Consider the following 16987-nt stretch of genomic DNA (forward strand, 5'->3'; position numbering starts at 1 on the left):
GCTGTTACTAAAAGACAAGGCTGTTTTAGTGTTTTGCTGGCTCACTTCTCAGGTCAGATGGACGGTGAAGGTCCTGCTTAGACCAATAACTTCATAGAATGTTCTGGCACCATGACCCCCCCGATCGGGATGAGGTGAGGATGATGCCAGGTTTGCCCCCGCACCGTGTAGATGATGTCCATCTGTTCCGAGTGTTTTCTCAGCGCCAGTGAGCCAGTGTCCAGGATGGCCCTGGTGTTATTCCGGACTGTTCTACTGGTGTGTGTGTCCGGTGTCCTTCCGGTTTATTAATGCTGTGTTTAACAGCGTGTGGAAACTGGAACAGCACCAGCTCTATGGTTCATGTTAAGCAGGTTTTTGGGGCGTAAAGCTCAGAGGTCTCACACACACATACACACACACACACACACACACACACACACACACACACATGGGTGAAGGAGCTGCAGGGTACAATTTTTGACCTTCATTTCCTAGTTACATTTACAAATTATATTTACATGAATTTACATATATTTATATTTACAGTACATTTACATGCCTCATTTACTTGTTATATTTTTTGTTCATTCTGTGACCCACATGAGCCCTTTGAGGCAATTTTATACTCTTTGCTCCCTTTCCGGACACACAATACCAACTCCTGGACCATCAAGGACTTTCAGCGCAGAATTCCTACTGACACTGCGATGTAGAACAAGACCGGGCTCAGCCTGCGATTGTAAGCCATTTCACCGCGGTAAAAGTGTGCAGTACCGAAACAACAGTAGTAGCTTTCCCATTATATTTCCAAGTACAATAGAGGAGCAGTGAAGGGGGTTCACATCAAAAGTAGACCCTACGTTGAGAGTCACATGTCTGTATCTCTGCCTCTCCATCTGTTGGTAAAATACACTCTTATTGACTCCCAGTTGTGGCTTTGGAGTAAAACTCCCGCTGAACGAATAAATGCACATGGCAACCACAGCAGCAGTACTTACAGCTCATGCTGCTCCACATTCTGACTTCAGGTGGCGATTCTTTACCGCCAGACAAACACGCACCTCCGTTCTGGTCTTCCAGACATACGATCCCCACGCGCTTGGCTCTTATCCTACTTACCGTACCAGTACCGGTGTAAAATGCGAGGACAGTTCAATAGCGGCGTGTTGGGAATGAGCCCACGTGTCTACAGCGGTTCCCAGACATGGGGGACACTTGCGTTCTTGGCTTCCGCTCTTCTGTCCCGTTCGTCCCACACGGGTGTTGGCTAAATTGTCCGGGTCGACTCTCGACCGGTATTCTATGCGGTGCAGTCAATAAGTTCTAAGACCGGCTGCTGTGTGGCATGCGGGGCGGCGCCACCGGCGTTCATCGTCCTCGAGGAAATCTTCGCCCTTGGAAAGGAGTCGTTGGCTCCTCCTCAACATCGAGCAGGCCAAGCTTCACCCCCCACCCCCCAGCCAATTTGCCCGTAATTCCTGGAGTCATACAGCAGGTACCGAGCTGTCGCACGCGTCAGGATCCCACCGAAAAGGCTTCATTAGTCAGTGTTCGCCAAGCGCTTTATTTCATTACTGTGCCCACGTTTGGAAAGCAAAAATTTCGATGCGTGAAACTCCCCAAGGTTCCAGTCGCCAACGGCGCTCATTCGCACGATTGTCGGTTTCCCCGATAGCCGGCGGCGGCACGACTACTTCACCTCGACTCCTCGTCCTGCGAGGAGCTTAACGAGAAGCTTTTATCGCTCGGGCGGCGCTTAATTGGCCGCTCACATTAACGCGACCCCATGCGTCACGCTAAATTAAGTGCTTCGTTCCCGGAGTAGCGGGGGCCTTCGGCGGAGCGCCCCTCGCAAAGCGAACGCGCCGCCTCCACCGCCTTGTCCTCATTACGCCCAAATTAGGAGGAAATGAGCGGAGAAGCTGAGACGCCCGAGTCAACAAGACACGTGGCAAACGTGTGTCGGTGTTTTGGCTGGGCGTAGTCGTACATTTACTCTCATCCCCGTGAGAACTGGGTGCACAGGCCAACAGAGGGCTAGTGCTTTAACCGCACAAGGCGGGAGGTGGGAGGTGCTCGCCTGTCACCTGTTAAAATAAAAGTGACCACAAGCATTTCTGTGCCTGTATCTGTGTGTCATTGTACGCAGCAGTAAACTGAATGACACACACGCGCACACACACACACACACACACAGCGTCCGTAACGCAGCCCAGTCCATTAAGAACATTCGAGTTGTTCATCATTCACTAAATAATGAGATGGAAATGCAAAATGTTTGTTTGTTTGTTTCGCTCAGAGACCTTCTGACACCAGACCTGCGGAGAACGAAACACAGCGAGCCCCTTGAGCTCATGAGCACGTCTTATTAGCCCCCTGTTTCTTGGGCTCGCAGCTGCCAGCGCTCATTTGGATCAAACGCTCTCAAAGGTGTCCTTGTTCAGCACCGGGGGGGGGATGAGTCTTGGTATCCTAACAGCACATCCCCACCCCCACCCCGAGAATCGTCCGCCTAGACGTAATGTAGCTGGAGCCTCGCCAATGCCACACGCTCCCGGGTAGAACGGTGTCAGGATGAATGCAAGGATCTGCGCAAGGTCTTCACAAGGGGCCTTCCGGAACAATCCGGCCCCTCTTGAGCGATTTGGTTTTCTCCATTGTGAGCCGCGTTTGAAAATTTTTCACTTGTTTGTGTTTTGAAACATCTACGCCGCCAGTTTTCTGCGCTGGCACATCTCGCGTGTCTCTCACTTGCGTTCTGTTGAGTGCAAGCGATATATGAATGAGGGGGGCGCAGTGGTGCAGCGGGTAGCACTGCCACCTCATAGCACCTGAGCTGAAGCTGAGTGAAGGATTGAATGCGACTCAGTCTGTGTGGAGTTTCCATGTTCTCCCTGTGTGCATTTTCTCCAGGTGCTCTGGTTTCCTCCCACAGTCCAAAGACATGCAGTTCAGGTGAATTGATAACTCTGAATTGCCTGTATTGTGTTAATGGGGGGAGTGTGTGTGTGTGTGTGTGTGTGTGGCTACCCTGCAATGGACTGGTGTCCCAATCAGGGGTGTACCCTCCAGCTTTGTGCCCAATGATTCCAGGATAGGGTCTGGACCCCCGTGACCCTGACTGTGACCAGCGGATAACGAAAACGATTGGATGAATATACCGATGAATTTTGGAGCCAAAATTACAGGACTTATAGAAAAGGGCCTAGACTGCATTTTTACAGAGACACACTGTCACTTCATTCACACATTATCCTTTTCACACTCCCGCTCTCCTCCAGCCAAGTTTGATGTATTTATAATTTTTTATTCATTGTCCCACGGATTTACGATCATTTACCCATTTGCAGAGCCGCACAGTTTCTATTGAATCAGTTCGTGGTAAATACCTTATCAAGGGTCCCACAGAAGGATTTAAACCCAGGAGCTTCTGGCTGCAAGGTGATGGCTGTGCATTAGGACAGTCATTCAGGCATTCATTCGTTCAACATATACAGGACAAGATATCACACCCAGTGCATATATTACAACGACTGTACACAAGGATCCAGTCCAACCGACTTCACCATGATGCCGCAGAGGAAAAACATCTAGCATCACCAACATACATCTCCATGCCAAGCGGCTTAATCTTCTGCCCCGACCATCCCATCAACCTCCGGCTACCAACATGGGTATTTCACTGAAGTTGTCAAATGGGCACCTCCCTTCGTCGTTTTTTTTTTTATTGAATTAGGCCCACGACACCTCAGGAAGGCTCAACAGTGCAGTCCCACCCACACGTTACATACCCTTCACCCTCAACAAATACAGCAACTCCACAAACTGAAGCTTTCCTCCAAAGTGACTGACAATGTTGAGGTTCTTAACAATTATTAATCCTTTTATACAACTGGGTAATTTTTACTGGAGCAATTCAGGGTAAATACTTTACCAAAGGGTACTATAGCCAGAGGTGGGAACTGAAGGCAGTAGCTCTAACTACTACATTTACATTTATTTATTTAGCAGACACGTTCCTCTAAAGCAACTTCCAATGAACTCTACGTAGTGTTACCAGCCAACACACCTTATTCACCATGGTGACTTACACTGCTAGATACACTACTTACATTGGGTCACTCATCCATACATCAGTGGAACACACACACTCTCTCTCTCTCTGTCACTCACACATTATAGGTGAACCTGAACTGCACACCTTTGGAGGGTGAGAGGAAACCAGAGCACCCAAAGGAAACCCATGCAGCGAGAACATGCAAACTTCACACAGATTGAGTGGGGATCAAACCCATGTCTTCTCACACCACTCTCACGCCATGAGACAGCAGTGCTACTTGCTGTGCCACCATGCCACCCACAACGGTGCCACTCATCTCGAAACCATCCCAGATTACACCATACTTCCCCACTCCACAAACTTAACCCAACCCAACTAACGAGGCCACGCCTCCTTACATACCTCCCTTTACTAGCCACCTGCCACTAGTCTTACCGACCACTACACACCGCAACCCCAACTACCCTCCTCCCTTCTCGACCATCACCGCCGGCTCGTGTTCTCATCAGCCTCGGACTGCTCCTCCCCCGCCACTCTTATCCAGGGCCTCTAACGCCGGATCCCCCTGACATCGGCGTAACCCATGGATCCACAATACAGTTCTGCGGCAAACACACCACCAGCCTACGAACAAAAACAATTAAGGAGTAGAAAACAGAAGAAAGTCCAGCTGTTAAAGAGTCAAAAGGGAATATTCTTCTCCCGGAGCGTAAGTGCGTCCGGAGTGAGGTTACCCTCACACACGTGCGCACGCTGCAGCCCCATCGCTTGTACAGTCATCACTAATTCATTTCCAGCACGCTTCACACAGATGTAACACACCCTAGGAGCTGCAGAATTAATTGAAAAAAATTGAATTAGAGCTCGCAGGAAACCACTTTCTCATCACTCCTTCGATAAGACAATCTTTGAATTCCATTTTTAAACCATTCCCCCCCCCCCACCCCACCTCCAGTTTTCACCCAGATCTTGTCATTCCTCAATCTGCAGCCGTTTCTCTGCAGTGTTCCAAAGCACCCAGATTCAGCAAAGTCAGTGCGCGTCCCCCGCCAGCGCGATCCCGGCCGAGCCAGCAGCTTTCTTCACGCACGACAGGCCCCGCTGAACATAGAGCGGTGCCATTCGCACACTCAGAGGCACCAAAACACATCCCCAGGAGGTATGTATTCGAAGGAAGAGCGGCGCACCGAAGCTCACCTGCGCCCTCTTGTGGTGGGGCAGTAGGTGAGCGTCGCACACGACTGCTCTGCTATTGCTGGCTCTGCCACGCAAGGGCGGCGAAGCCCCAGGGCCAGGTGGGCTGCAGGACCAGGCGAGAGCCGCACCTGTGCGTCGTGTCCACGTCATATTATTATTATTATCAGCAATTTGGGGATGAGAGCAGAGCCAGAGCGAGGACAGATTCTCTCTGTGACCCTGCAACGTTTGCTGGACGTACTCGTGCGTTTAGTCATGTTCGGTTCACATGCTTTTTCTTGGGCTTAACATCGAGGAACCGCCGTCCCATCCAGGATACAGGTACCGCGCCTCACGCCCGACGCTTCCGGGATAGACTCAGCACCACCAGGACCCGCCATTCGTAATGGACAGATGGACGGGCAGCAAGAATGAGACCTTTTTCCGACACTGTTCTCCAAAGTGACTCACAGCGGTATCCTACTTATAATTATTTACCCATTTATACAGCTGGGTAGTTTTACTGGGGCAGTTTAGGGCGAGTACTTGGCTCATAGGCACTACAGGCAGGGTGAGACTCGAACCTGTAACCTTGAGGTCCGAAGGCAGCAGCTCTAACCACCACGAGGTTGTAGAGTAAGGCTTGTTTTTATATTTGCATCAGAATTACAGTTCTGCCTTCATCTGCAGCAGTGTGTAACCTTGGTGATTCGCAGGAAAGTCAAGGGGGGGGGGTCTGAGAAAGACCCCCCACGAAGGCCCGTCATTTCAGCAGCCCCTTCCTGTGACCACTAGGGGGCACTCCGGACACACGCTAGCTAGGCCGAGCTCGCGGCCGCGGGGCATCTCTCGCCGGGATCAGGCAGGGCCTTTCATGGGTGAAAAGCAAACAGCGGCGACAATAGACTCTGTCTCATTTGACATTTCTATTATTACGTTTGGCCTGATTTGCGGGATCAGATTAGTATTTGTTTAAACGAGCACAAAGACCGTTCTCAGATAAATGGCCTCTTTGATTTATTAATTTGTGGCGCGTCGAATCTTTCCCGCAGCACACGCAAGACATGCTCGGCAAGAAAGGCCAACATGAGTGCATCGGGCCGATGGCGGCGATACGGCCCGCGGCGGATCACACGGTGCCCTTGTAATAAGAGCGAGACATTATTCTGTTTTCAGATAATCCGACTGTCAAAGCTCATCGGCGACCTCGGCGTTCGGCGCGTGCGCTCCCGCATCCCGCCGGCGAACCCGAAAATTGCCGTCGAACTCGGCGCTTATGAAATACGACAATCGGAGAAGCGCGGGACGTCGGCGACGGCGTACGCACCGGGGTGGGTTTCGGGGCGCGTCCTCCGCTGATGAGCAGCGTAACAGCATTACAAACAAGAGCGGAACAATACGTCTCTCTTGCTTGTTAAGCTGAAAGGATTTTTGTTCACTTTCCGCTTGGATGCACCACGTTACCGGAAGCTTTTTCGAACCCCTGACTTCCAGAGCCGGTCTGCGGCCCCCAGAGTCGGCGCTGCTATTACCGAAATCTGCAAGATTAACCCCACCCGTCCTTCTGGCGACTGTGACCGGTCGGTTAGTACGTTTCCTAGGTCGACTCATCGGCCAGCGGGTGGCGCGGCGGTTACGACCGTCCCCTGGAAACAGATGGGCCCGAGTTTGAATCCCACTCCCTGCGGCGGCGCCCGATCCGGGTACTTAACGCAGCCGTGCTTCCTCGCGGGTTCTCGAGTCTACGGCGGTGTCGCGGGGGAGGTCTTTCGGACTCACGGGCGGACGAGGGGACTCGTTCGCATCCCGTTCCGTGTCAGCGATGCCTCGGTCAGGAGGTACGAGCGTGGGGTACTTGTTTACGCAAATGAGCCGCAGGGTCCCCGCTGCCACTTGTCCTGGGGGAACCGCAATATAATTAATTGATTTGTTTCCATAGCAGAAGATTAAATGGACTCCGAGTGCAGAGTATCAATTCCCGTTTCTGCATTAATTTCGAGGGTTTACCGATAGCATTTCCAAAATGACCTATTGCCAGCTCAGCTTTGTTACAGAAAGTGCAAAGTGCCAACAGATGGCCTGGGAGAGATACGACTGGCTCCGAGTGCCGCGAGCGAGGGACGCCCATTAGCTGTAGCTCAAGAGTCATTCCGCTGAGTGATATGAAACACCGTAAACACACTTCATTATTATGCAGCTCTCTGCTTTTAGAGTCTTCGGAAATGTTTGGGTCTGCGCCGGGATGAGGGAAAGAGGCAGGGCGGTGCGTACGCAGCGGAAAAGCAGATCAGTCAGTATTTAAGTGATTTCTGCTCCACATACGTCCGTTACTGATCCGATCCTGTATCTCTGTGTGGTGGAATGAGTTCCCTCTGGCCCTCAGAGCTGCTGAATCCCTCTCAATATGGGCACAGCTTGTAGCACAGTAGCTAGCGTTATTGGCTTTGGATCCACAGGTTCAGTCTCCACCTCTGGCTGTAGTACCCCTGAGCAAGGTACTTACCCTCAATTACTCCAGTAAAATTACCCAGCTGTATAAATGGGTAAATAACTGTAACCTTAATGTTGTAAGTTGCTTTGGAGAAAAGCATCAGCTAGATATGTGAATGTAACATTCTGGAAGTGTCAAAGGACATCTCTTTCAGACCCACTTGTCTCCTATGTTGGGGAGGCATGGTGGTGCAGTGGGTTTGGCTGTGTCCTGCTCTCTGGTGGGTCTGGGCTTCAAGTCCTGCTGGGGGTGCCTTGCAATGGAGTGATGTCCCATCCTGGGTGTGTCCCCTCCCCTTCCAGCCTTGTTCCCTGTGTTGCTGGGTTAGACTCCCGTTCACTGAGACCCCACTTGGGACAAGCGGTTTCAGACTCTGTGTGTGTGTGTGTGTGTTGTCTCCAATGTGCTCTTATCTGGTAACTTTCACTTCATCGTGAGTTAAAAACAAAAAAGTGTTTTCATACCCCCTGCCAATTCTACGCACATCCATTTGCATAATGTGGACTAGAAAGAACAGTGACATTGGACTGATTGTAACTCGTGAATGTTTGTGCATCTGTTGGTGAAATGTACTTCTGTTTATCATGAGTTGTACATCATTTTGTAGACATATGTTTCTTAAATTAATAAATGCAAATGTATGCATCTTTAGGGCTATGGGTAAGGATATGGTTAGGGTTAGGGGTCTAGAAAATGAATAGATGTAAAGGTATGTGTCTTTATGCTTCAGGTTATGGATTTGTTTAAGGATAGAGCTATGGTCAGGGTTATTGTTCAAGGAAAAGTGTCTCCCAAATGAACAGATATAAATGTGTGTGTCTCTACATTTAGCGTCAGGGATATGGTTAGGGTTAAGGTCATAATTAGGGTTACGCTCAAGGGAAGAGCGAATAAACGTAAACGTCAAAATAACTGCATTTTTCACGGCCAACCTCAATGGGAAAAGAGACTCCAGGAGCCACACAAGAGTCAGATATTGTCCGCGGCCCGTGTCGAGACGGCGCGACAGCGGCAGAGCGCGAGATACGTTCAGCGCTGCATACTGTACGTGCAGGTGGTACTGTACATAGGGAGAGCGTGAGAGCGAAGGGGAGTAAAATGTCTCAGTTTATTCCCACTAGAGGCGGCACGGTGGCTGTGCAGATAAGCGCCGTTGCCTCGGCGCTCCGGTGATGCGAGCGTGAGTCACAGCGCCGGCCCTGCCGGAGAGCCCGGCAACGGATCGTCGCTCCGGTACTGACCGAGGTCCCGCGAAACACCTTTCGGATGGGCGATCAACGGAAGAGGAAAGGTAGCTGCCTGTGGCACGATAACGTTCTAGGCAGCGCATCTTTGCCAGGCTTCATTTCGGCGTTTCACCTCAACCGCACTACGGGTGGCGACCTGCGACCTCTCACTTGCGATGAAAATGCAGCGGAAGATAACGCAGCCTCTGGAAAACGTAACCTGATTAGCTGAAGGCGTCGGCAAGGGAGGTTTCCACATTGCGTTTACATTCGGCCACTTGGCAGATGCTTTTCTCCAAAGGGGGACGCGGCTTAGGGTAAACAGAAGCGCGTCTCGGCAGCGCACAGCGGGCTTAGACACGTACGCAGGATCGTCGAAACGCTGCTTGTTCGCTTGATTCGCAGCAGAGAAAAACACGTCATTTCTCTTCCTTTCCGTAGAATAACCGGCACAGTGGAATTCTGGGTAACTTCCCATTCACTGACTTCATTGGCAGCTCCAGTCAAAAGTGTCGTCTCATATTAAATCAAATTAAATTGATCAAATCACATTTAATCACGTTAACACTGCGCACTCTTTCTTTTGTTTCATTCTGCTCCGTGCACTGCTTAGCACATCTTAAAAGTAGTAGAAATGTACTGTACAGGTGGTTCCTGATTTACGATGGCTTGACTTCCGATTTTTTCGACTCCGTGATGGTGAGCTGGCGATAGACATTTAGTAGAAACTGTACTTCGAATTTTGAATTTTTTCAGGGTAAGCGGTACGCGGAGCGATATTCTGTCGCAATGCTGGGCAGCGGCTGCGATTCGCATCTCCCATTCTGTCATCCAGAGGCGTGTGTTAGTGTACTAAACGCATTTTGGACTTATGATATTTTTGACTTATGATGGGTTTCGCTGAACGTAACCCCATCGTAAATCGTGGACCACCTGTATATCTTTCCATCCAGTTTCAATAACCGCTTGATCAGGGTCGCAGTGAACCAGAGCCTATCCCCAAACCCTTGGGCGCAAGGCTGAGGACACCCTGGATGGGATGCTAGTCCATCACAGGGTAACCGCTCCCACGCATCCTCTCACACTCGCTTACCTATGCACACACTATGAGCAATTTGGCACCACCATCTGACTAGAATTCTATGTCCTTGGACTGCGGGAGGAAACCAGAGCGAAACTACCCAGACACAGGGAGGACATGCAAATTTCACATGTCCTTTTCCACCGAGCAGGGATTGAGCCCACATTCTCTCATACCACCGAGATTCTGTGAGGTAGCACCATTATGCACTGTGATACCGTGCCATCCTGACATTGTATGTGAAATAAACTATTAGAGGTCCTGGAGAGGTGCATTATTGTGTGTGTGTGTGTGTGTGTGTGTGTGTGTGTGTGTATGTGTGCACTTCTGCACTCCTGTGGGTGCACAAGTGATTGTGCCACTTGAAACAGTGACAGCAACCTAATGTCAGAAAAGCAAAACTGAAAAAAAGGGTTGCGTGAAGCCAAACTGCACATTTCAAGCTATCTTCCAGATGTTCTCCAGGCATTGTTCCATGTTCTCCAGGAAACCTCAATCTATTCGCCAGCATTTACAAAATGTTTCTCCAGACATTTTCTTGCCTGTCTTCAGTCACTATCTACACTTTTTGAAGTCATTCCATGAACATCTTCCTTTCTCCCTCCAGCCTCAAGCCATTCTCCAGACATCTTCCAGACTTTCTCCTTCCAGCCTCAAGCCATTCTCCAGACATCTTCCAGACTTTCTCCCTCTAGCCTCAAGCCATTCTCCAGACATCTTCCAGACTTTCTCCCTCTAGCCTCAAGCCATTCTCCAGACATCTTCCAGACTTCCTCCCTCTAGCCTCAAGCCATTCTCCAGACATCTTCCAGACTTTCTCCTTCCAGCCTCAAGCCATTCTCCAGACATCTTCCAGACTTTCTCCTTCCAGCCTCAAGCCATTCTCCAGACATCTTCCAGACTTTCTCCCTCTAGCCTCAAGCCATTCTCCAGACATCTTCCAGACTTTCTCCCTCTAGCCTCAAGCCATTCTCCAGACATCTTCCAGACTTTCTCCCTCTAGCCTCAAGCCATTCTCCAGACATCTTCCAGACTTTCTCCCTTCAGTCTCAAACAATTCTCTAGACATCTTCCGGATATTTTTCCAACTAATCTCAAGACAATCTACATCCAATATCCTGCTTTTCTCCAGCCATATTTCCTGCCTGCCTCAAGCCAATCTACATCTAGTATCAACACTTTTTCCAGCCAGTCTCCAGCTTCTTCCACACTCTTTCATTTGATCTCTCTTTTTTAAAGAGGCTAATTGCCTGAGGAGCCCTATGAATATGTAAGAGAGAGAGAGAGAGAGCAGCCTGGAATTACCCAGGAACAATACACTGCTGCCTTCCACAAGCTTTCCTTTCTGCTGTAATGCACTTCTTTTTTCCACAGTGGTGTCCCCTCGTGATTGAAATGTAAAACCCGTTGCTATTAAAGGGGCCCGACCACCACACTGCCTTCGTTTCTTCAGAAACCTGACCTGATAAGCATGACAATAGTTTGGAACTAACACTTACACGGCTTGACCACTCCTCTCTGAATGGCCACACACACAAACAAACCACAGTGTGTCGGAAATTGACCCCCCCGATTTAATTTTAAAGGAAAAAAATGTGTTAACGATGGTCTTATTGAGTGCCGTGCTGTAAATGATTTGATCCTGGCTGAAAAACCCCCTCCGCCCAGTGTCATTCCTGACGGCCAGTGAAGCATTATGCCGACAGATTGGACTTGATACCTGATTGTGCGAATTCAGGGACCCAGAAAATGTTCAGTTATTGAGGTTCTGCATGGGGGAGGACAAAGTCCCATTCAGGGGTGTCGTGGCAACGCTGCTGATAATGGGACTTTTAAAAATTCCAAAGTAAATTCCAATCGCGAAATTCTCTCGGCTTTTCGGCATTTTTTTTTGTGGTTTTCACCGCTTGGCCCGTTCCGGGAGTGTGTGTCCGAGGTCAGTCCGACCGCCTGGCTGTCGTTAACTAACCCTCTCATTCACCATCCCGGGCTTGTTAAAAGTTTCAGGTGCGCCGAGGGCCTTTGGAGTCCAGCGATTTTTCAACGAGCCGCAGGTCACTGAAATATTAACAGGTGCCTGGGATCCCAGGCACCTGTTAATATTTCAGTGAAAACATTTGTTTTCGCAGGGGTTGCGTTGCCCCGGTACCGAAAGGCCGGTCGGCCGTGATCCAGAGGCGTTTGCAGCATCCCCTGTGCGAAAGATGACACACAGCGAGACCCCCAGGATAATAGACTTGCGGTATCCCAGAATGACATTCCGTAACCACAGTGATTAAGACTGCTCATTGTAAAAGGCTTTCGGGTTTGTTTTGAGTGGAATAGCCCCGCAGGAGGTGTAACGAGAGTGACACAGAGAGTCAACATGACTGCCCGCTGAGCTGACCAATGGCAATAACCTCGACGGGGTCCTTGCTTACACACACACTGTGGCGTAATGACTCGCTGAGTCTCTGGACGTTCTTGTCTGGCACGGTAAGAACTTTTTCTTCTGTAATTAATTAGCTTGGAGGGAAAACGAAACCCGATCCGCACAGCATGAAGTGGCTCATGGCAGGTGTTCCCACTCAAGCCTGCACCTGCGCGGCTCCTCACTCAACCTATTAGACACATCGACATTACTTAGCTGGTTACCCGATGCTTTAACAAAGCAAGCACAACGCCGTTCGATCCTAGCAAAAACATTAATATTACTTAGCTGGTCACCTGATACTTTCTTCAGAGCAAATTACAGTTTTGACTTATTTATACAACTGCATGTTGTACAGAACCAAAGTTAGAAACCTTACTAAAGGGTACAAGAGCAAATCAAATCAAATCACTTTATCGTCACTTCATCATAACCACAAGCGATTTGCTTGCTTGTGTATCTTATTATGTTAAAGAAAAAATGGTAGGAGGGTATCAGGTTTTGTCTATCCTGTGTTTTATGCACCTACTCGAACGATGAACCTCGGTGCAGCGAGCGGTAGGGAACAAACTGGGTTTGCTTGAGTAACATGTCTGCAGCCATGTCTCTTTCTCTTAATGTAATGCATAAATTGTACTTTTGCTGAGATGTACGTCGCTTTGGACAAAAGCATCTTCTAAATGAAGAAATGTAAATGTAAGTGTACAGATGAAAATCTTTGGTGCATTCTCTGCAGCTCTTTGGCATTACTTACAAATATACTGGCCAGAAAAAATATACACAATATATGCAATAATCACCTGTACAGTATGTACATTATTCACATAACACAATATTGCAGCACACAGCACCATGAGTTGAAAGGGAAAGAAGGACGCAGAGGCAGCATTCGTAACCAACGGTTTATTAGAATACCAGCACCGGAGAAATAATGCTCTTTGTCCAAGGACCCCATTTCCTCTAGGACCTGCATGTACAGCCAGCCTACTTAGCACCCCAAGCTCTCTCTCCAACATACTGGCAGACACAATCACCCTATTAATTTCCCCAGTGGTTACATACGCTATTTACAAGTTACCCATAATGCAACTATTTACACAAAACATCTTCCCAACTAAATACCAGTAACGCGTGTCGTTACAATATACATGTAGGACTCAAGATGTACAGATGCAATACACATGGGAGGTAGAGCAGGGCCCTTCCTGGAATCGGAACCTGCAATCCATCTCCTGGACCACTCAGGTACCTCGCATCACAGGTAAAACGATAGTGAGAGCCACATGGGGCAACAAATGGCCCGACCTTACTGTACACTCACAGTAAAGGCCCATGATGTGTTTCATCTGGCTGTGTGGCTGCAGGTCTCCAAACTCAACTGTCGGTGACTGAATACTTTTTACGGACTGGAACTTTAGAAGGCACGCTTTTCAAATGAATTACACTTGTTTTGCACCTCCTTGTGCTTTTTTTAGATGGCCAGTGAAACACATTCAATATTTAACATCACATTCAATATTAGAACTTAAAACACTTCACACCTGCAACTATCTTCTTCTTCTACTTCTTCTTCTTATTATTATTATTATTTGTGTAACCTGCAGCTGGATCTAAAATGACTTCCAATTTTTCTGTGATACAGACAGAATTAAAAAAAAATAACTTGGTGTCACAATTAAGAATATGGACATGTGATACAAAGGTTGCTGGTTAAAGTTCCTCTCTCTGCACCTGCTGTAGAAACTTTAATCCAAATACTGATCCCGAAACGCTGCACTAAAACATCTAGCTGTATGGTCAAATATTGTATATTGCTTTGCTGAAAATGTCAGCCCAATGACAAATTAACAATCATTAACCTTCCCAAGGGTTCAGTTGCTAAGGAACTTGAACTGGCAACCCAATGTATGACGAGAGTTTATATATTTGTGATTCAACAAAGAGTAAGACTATCTTTTATTTGGTTCTTTATTTGGATCATTTTCTGGAAGCTCTCTGATGTTCACCTAACATCACAAACCATAATAACATTTATGCCTGAACTGTCTCTCTGCCCAGCAACTACATTCAGCACTTTGCTCTGTTTGTTCTCCTGCAGTACAGCCTGAGATGCAGGAAAGGATCAGCGGGAAACTAAATTAATGAATGTGCAATAAAATATAGTAACGGTATCCTATTCCGAGGGCGTTTCTCTTTTTTGTTGCATGGTATTGTATGCACGTTGCTGCGCTGTGAAAATTTTAAAGCCCGGCTCCTTTGACTCAGTTCCCCAATTGTTCGGTTTTGAGTCGTTTTAATGGATCCTTTACCTTCAGTGTGCGCTACGTTATAAATTGTGTCACATTTTCGGAATTAAAGTCAGTTTCAAGATAGTTTGACTTGAGCTCTTCCCTTAAAAAATCAATTGTCAGAATATATTTGCTTTTTCCCTGCAGATGAGATCAAAGATCTTCCACCCCAGGAGATCAAAGGAGCTGGGAAAATTAAGTTATTCAGAAATGTTCCATGCAATCATTTTGTGCAGCTTTGATAATGTACATTAATTATGCATGTCTTTAGAGATCTGCAGTATATGCATTTTATTACATGAAAACTAATTCCGTATCCAAAAAGGCTGTGATATTTTTGTGTTTTTTGACAAGATAAAATATGCTGACCTGTCACTGATACATACTTTGCCAAAATCAACTGACAGCTACAAGAGTAAAATTTCCAAATATCATTATTTACAATTAGAATCATTGTAAAACTGAATGTCTTCCAGGGTCCTAATTTCAGCCAATTCGTTCGATAGCACCAAATGAGCGGTAACTCGGGTTTCAATTAGCAGTAGTTAAACAAACGCTCATAATTCCTGGTCTACATGGAGGTTGTGCTCTGGAATATTCATACATGAATCAGGCTTCAAAGTGGAGAAGACCACACTGGGCTTTAAAATCAATTAATACAACAGTTAGCAGAACAGACATTATGAAGTGTTATGAAGAGAGCAGTGGGTAATAAAATGCACACCACCATCAGATTTTGAATTTTGGCCAACTGTGTCAATGAAGAAATAAGTGCATCATGTCAGTAGACCTTCAGCATTTTGCATAACATCAGTGACCATGTGGAAATTTGTTTTTTTAAAAAAAAAAACTTTTTTTCATCTGAAATTACAAGCAAAGCGTAATATTGTGTATTTTTTTGACCATCTGTTGCTGTAACATGAAAAAATTACAGCAACCTATAAATACTTTTCTTTCCTGTGGAGGCAATATGCAATATAATAATTTCAGCAACAAACAACCCACTCTAGTTTTTGTTTTTATGGTCATTAATTTTTATTAACATCAAAAGTGAACTGAATGCTTCAATGTTTCATTACCGAAATAAAGAGGATTTTTGTATGCAGTTTAAAATGTTACTTTTTGTGGTTTGAAAAATTGTTTACGCATCCTTTTCGGGCTCTTATTGCCATTAATTTACGAACTCCGGCAAGCATGAGTCATTTTCCCCAAAAATGTAAAAGCTAATAGTACACAAAACCCTCATCAGTTTAATCATTTTAAGATAATTTCCATTAGCAAACTTCATTTTCAGTACTTAAGAAAGGGGCTTTCGCTGTTTCTCAGAAACTCACAAATGATAAAATTTACCAGGGTATTAATTTTGGTCAGCATGAAAAAAAGACTTGAAATTCTCATGCCACATTCATTTAATTTAATCAGCCTTTTTTTTTTTTGCTGTGCTGCGTCACTCTGGAGGCTGGAAAGAGCTAAAGAATGGATTGCATCTGCAGGCAGCAACAGCCAAAATTCAGAATCTTGTAAAAAAAGAACTCTGAAAAACAAAGTTGTACTTATTGTGCTTATCATTTTCTTGGTAAAATGACATTATGAACCATGTGTGTTCATTTGTTTTTACAAGGAAGTATTTATTGCTCACCATATGCAGTATAGGGATCATAGTGGGGTGTAGGGGAGTGTGGGATGGTGTGCAGTATGGTAAGCAGTGTGGGAAGTGTGGGAAGTGTGGGAATAGAGGATTAAAGAAAGACTTTAACGCCCTTGCTGGAGGAGTAACAAAGACAGAAACCAATGTTAGAAAATCAAAAGTGCCCCAAAAGACATAAATACAAAGTCTTCATAGTACAATAGCATCTTCTTAGGATCCATTCAAGAAAATGGAATGGGTCTTAGAACTGTACCAGGTGGCACACCACAACAGTGGGTCCAGATAGAAAAATTTGGGAAAGGAAGCAGAAAAGCTGGAGTGTATCCAAGCGCTCATATAAAAACCTGACTTTAAGTTGGAGGACATTCAGGCACTGAGATTTTCATGGTGTTGAAGTGTTCACACCTCAGCAAGGAAGACTGCAATGTTTAGAGACAGTGTTAAAGCCAGTGACTTGCTGCTGAGGTTCACCCATAGTGTGTGTGTTCTACTGATGTATGGATGAGTGACCCAGTGTCAGTAGTATATCTAGTAGTGTAAGTCATCGCGGTGAATAAGGTGTGTGGGCTCATAACGCTACATAGAGTTCATTGGAAGTCACTTTGGAGAAAAGCATCTGCTAAAT

The sequence above is a fragment of the Scleropages formosus genome, chromosome 9, assembly GCF_900964775.1.
Source record: "Scleropages formosus chromosome 9, fSclFor1.1, whole genome shotgun sequence".
In the NCBI taxonomy this organism is placed as follows: domain Eukaryota; kingdom Metazoa; phylum Chordata; class Actinopteri; order Osteoglossiformes; family Osteoglossidae; genus Scleropages; species Scleropages formosus.